The sequence below is a fragment of the Pseudochaenichthys georgianus genome, chromosome 4 (genome assembly GCF_902827115.2).
Source record: "Pseudochaenichthys georgianus chromosome 4, fPseGeo1.2, whole genome shotgun sequence".
Classification (NCBI taxonomy): Eukaryota; Metazoa; Chordata; class Actinopteri; order Perciformes; family Channichthyidae; genus Pseudochaenichthys; species Pseudochaenichthys georgianus.
The window spans coordinates 40,797,110-40,802,304 of NC_047506.1; positions in this window are offsets into that span (position 1 = coordinate 40,797,110).

Genomic DNA, 5,195 nt, shown 5'->3' on the forward strand with positions numbered 1-5,195 from the left:
TAGATAGTGCTACACGAAGATCCATGGTACAGGACGGTTTGAGCAGAGCAGCACTGGTGGAGTACATTCGGGAGGAGGTCTGAATGGATCAATACATCACAGAACAAGGAGGATGTGCTTCAGCAGGGGCCCCAGAACAAGACAGGCCCATTGCTCAGCCACTGTCACAGCAGTGGATCCCCGGCATCTCACATGCATCTCACACAACAAGGATAAAGACAGATGTGAGGACAGGTGTATACACTGAAGCAACTCGGGACACAACATTGACACATAAACTACTCCTGTGACAAATTGAGCTACTTCGGCTAACACGGTTCTCATACAACTGTCTTTTTTCATTATAATAAAATGCAAGTCTGTTTAAGCAAAGGTTGGGAAAGTACATCTTACACAAGTGCATTGAGTTCACTGTACTGTATCATGTATCAGTAGATACATGATACAGTACAGTTGTTGCATTGTCACTGCATGGCTCGACTCGACTGCCTTAACATTTTCTTATTTGGTGTTATCATTAGCAAACGTTGTGAATAGTAGCCTGAGTGGTATCTGGTACCTTTTTTTCCCCGTACCAACTCAGCCAAAGTTCCAACTGAACCAAGCTGACACCAAAGGAACGGGACCCAGATTGCTGTGGTAAGGTCTCCTAAAATGCTTTTAAAAAAAATCACTTTAGAAATACGGTATCGCAACTAATAACGCCATGGTCACGTGAACACATACAGACATTCCTCTGTTTGGTTGCTGATCTAATCTAAGGATCCAGCCAGCGATGCAGCTTCACAGTGAGCTAATAAACCCACCTACCCTGAGTACTATCTGCAGTTGAAAACAGTATCAACAAAAGCACCCGTTACCAGAAATGTAGTGAAATGGAGCCGAGGTTTTAATCAGAATTCTTCCAAACAATATGCTAACTATATAATAGTTCACAATTTGGGAAATGTTGCCTATGTCACTGTGACGCTGCCCAGTCAATCAGTACATTGATACATTTGTTTGAGAGCTTCTGGTAATCGAAGCATAATCCTTGGACAGAGCAGGCTAGCAGTCTTAATGCTAATCCAGCTGCTGGCGGTAGCTTCATTTTCACCATACAGACATTAGAGACTTGTATTGATCCTCTCCTTTAACTCAGCGAAAAAGTTATTTTGAGCATTTCCTCGAATATCAGACTATTCCTTTAAATACAAATCATGTGTTCTACTTCTACACGATTCTGCTGGGCTGAGTATTGGAAATTAATGTCACTGTTAATGTCATCATCATATTAAATGACTTGCCCAACACTTGTTTTAACTATAATCAAATGTGCAAATAAGAACTATTACAGACTACTGTATGTAGTTACAGTAGTTACAATTCGCTTTTCCCAAAGTTGTTTCTAGGAATCTACTTGAGAGGAAGATTTAAGGCTTAAGTATTCTCCAAACTAACTTATCAAACTTGTTTCATGTATTCTATAATAACTAAAGGCCTATTAAGCTACCTGATGAAGATGATAGATACAAATGATGGTCTTTTCAGACACATTAGCGGTGATGCCCTTCGGTGTACACGTGAGAGGGAAGACTTAGTCGTGTGAAGAATGAACATTTCAAACCACCAAGTGAGCATAATTTACGTAAATTAATCATATATTTTCGATTATAAGGAGTAGAAATATGATTCAGATATCTGCGGAATCGCTGGAAGAGTAGCTTTCCAGCGATACCTCCTGGGAGACTACGGCCCGTCCACACTACAGCGTTGACAGCGTCGACAACTCCAATCTGCCCATTCACTTTGAATGGGGTGATGTCACGTTGCCTCGCTTTTTCGCCGAACTGAATTGTGGGTAGCATAGCGGTCCGTCTCCGCCGGAGTAGCCAGCGCCAGCCAATCAAATCCCGTTACGGAAAATCTGACAGCTCAAGCCGTAGCCAATCAAACCGCGTCTAAGCTGGGAGAGATATCCCGCCGTTCATTTCTATATTTCAAAAAAAGTCGGAGGAGAAACTAACTATCGCCGTAGCAAATCACCCGGTTTTGTATGACCAGACCCTCTTCACCTACCGGGATACAAACCGGAGGAACCAGGCATGGAGGGAGGTGGCAGAGACAGTGGGGGAAACTGGTAGGTTTTCGCCTGTTTGGGGAGTTTATATATATATATTGCTCCCATACAATCCCCGGGGGTTTTTGCTTTGTATGTCGGGGGCGGGAGATTCATGTGATTGGTTGTTGGTTGCGTTGCTTGAATAAAATCCCCAAGCTACAGACACGCCCAGCTCCAAGCTTTTTTTGAAGCTGTAGTGTGGACGCTCCGTACAGCTTCAAAAAAAGCTTGGAGCATGTTTTTGCCATCGATTATTGTATCGTACTGTTCTGTACAGATGAGGCTGTCATCGATTTATTTCTATGTGTGCCTGTGATTATGTTACCGTCCTGTACAGATGAGACTTTGTAGTCAGATGTAGCCTATGTATAATATGTGTGTCTGTGATATTATACTGAATGTAAAGTAACTGGAAATACCTGTGTGTGTGTGTGTGTGTGTGTGTGTGTGTGTGTGTGTGTGTGTGTGTGTGTGTGTGTGTGTGTGTGTGTGTGTGTGTGTGTGTGTGAGAGAGAGAGAGAGAGAGAGAGAGAGAGAGAGACTCCTGTCCAACCTCCCAAACTTTATTTTTATGTGTGCATTGTTATTTGTGCTTGAGCAACATTTTACTTATTATTTCAATGAAATTAGTTGTAATTATTGTCCTACATTTTTATTTGTTTTACAGAGAGGTTTCACAGCTGTCTGGGCCTAGTGGCCCACAGGCGGTGTTTATCCAGCAGCCAGAACGTCCATCTGTGCCGGCCCTCAGGTCAAGATCTACCGTGGCTCAAGGGCCTTCACCAGAGCCATCACCACCAAGGACCAGCAGACCAGCATCACTACAGCTGCCTCCACCTCCATCTGCCACCAGGTCAAGATACACCTCAGCACAAAGGCTCCACCACAGCCATCACCTTCAACCCAGCCAGCAAGGAGGTCTCGTGGTGGTCTCGTATAGCACTTGTACACCCCACCTACACAGCAGCCCATGCACCATCACCCCCACCCACACAGCAGCCAGACCCGCTGTCTTGGAAGACAGACAAAGACCTCGACACTGTCTCGACATTTATAATGAATAGTTGGTTGAAAGTTCTGATGTTCAATATTGTAAATAGTGAGATTTTCCAGTTTCTTATATTTATATAAATAGTTGGTTGAAAAAAACATATTTATAATACATTTTTGGTTGAATAAAAAGGTTGAATGCTCAATTTGTATTTGTACACATCACATGAACCTTGGTATGTAATATGAAGTCATTATTCAGTCCTAATGTATCTCAGTCCCTGCTGTGGTGAAAGTAGAGTGATAAACACTTGTTTTACTCAAAATTGGAATTAATTTATTTTCATTTTAGACATGAATAACACATTTATAATTATATACAGTGTAATTCAAATATTTCACTGCTTTTGTGATCCTAAGACTTTGGTAACCAAATCTAAAACACCAAAACAATTCGATCACATGAGTAAATGTGTGTTTTCACAAGAGTTTTGAAGATTTTCCAAAAATCGGATGTCAAATTTTAAGCTTTTGAGCTACTTATCTCATCACACAGTGCTCTAAGGTGAGTGATTTGCATATATAGCAATACCAGAGATTGTCCTGAACATTTTGATATTCAACACATGGGGTGCCATGTTAGAAGAAATACATTTAAAAGGTGATTTAAGAAAACATCTAAAAATCGAGAAAATACCCTTAGACTCCAGAGGCTTAAGAATGATATATCGCTCTGATTACAAGAACATCACATAAATGGTGCTTCATATCAAAACGTTTGCAGACCTTTGTCTCAAATGATTTAATTAGAAATACAGTGCAGAGATTTGAGAAGAACTACCTCAGGTCTTGGGATTAACTGAAATAGAATTCCGACATGAAGTTGTGCCTGATCACTGCTTTTCCACCTGACCAATCCTCAGATACAATGTCAAGTCATCACATAAAGGTTACTGACAGTCTAGTTACCCTTCACACACCAGTAGCTGCTTGCCCTTTCTATCATTCATTCACTACTTTTTTTTCAGCCACCTGTCATATTTCTTACAACATTGTTTACCTCTCATGTCAGTGCAGGCTGGGCATATTTCCACAGCCCCTTATAGCCCAGGCAGTGAGCTATTATAGAAGGGAAAATATCACTTACCTGAGCTTTGAACAGACCCCTCCTTGCCTTTAAATCCAACCTGTTTAGTGTTTGTGCTGGTGGGCTGCCCGAGACTTAAATGAAGCTATAATCAAACCCCAAGATAAATTAAGAGGCAAGCGTTGACTCAGCGTTCTGTTGCCCTAGCGATCCATTGACCCTGAGGGCCGCAGCGAGAACATTGAGAAATGCTCGTTTTAATGCCTATCCAATATATACGGCATCTACCTCGAGATGGAGCTGTGCGATCAACCACTAATCCATTAGACAGAGATGTTTTTCAAAGATTGACGCGTTATTGTGCTGCTGTCTGCACTGGCTCACGTTCAAGGTTAACCTTTTAGAGACGCCTGATTGTTGCTAGAAGGTTAAACAACACATTAACATGCATTAAAATATTAAATTATGGCTCCATTTACTATATGAGAGAAAACAACAACATAAAAAAGGCTTTTAAAATTATGAAGGCAATTGATGAAGTGGGAGGCTGGAGCACGGGCGTTTACTCTGGGGGGGGGGGGGGGGGGCTGTGGAAGTGAGATGGTTTTCAAATGGGCAGAGCAGGTGCAGTTCCGGCAGAATGAGGGCTTCGTTTATTGCCGGGTTAATAAACTGATGGCGAGGTCAAGTATTGAAGCCAGTTGCAATTAAGGTGACTTTTCCCATAAGAGATGGCCATTGCCTGGGATAAAAACATATTAAAGCAGCCTCCTCTCATGATCTCTGCAGCAACGTGTGCCGCAACAGAAATAGCTAGTCTGTGGTTACATGTGTGCTCCATACATCTTCCAGCAAGAGTGAACCACACCGCAGGAGGCCGGAGAGAAGCCTGTCTCTGTTACAGTATATTGACAGTGGGAAGACTCTGAATAAGTGACGCCGCCTGTCTGCTTGAGTGAAATACAACCTTGTTCCAGAGGATAGGCAATTAGCTAATCTGAGCGCTACAGTGCAGCT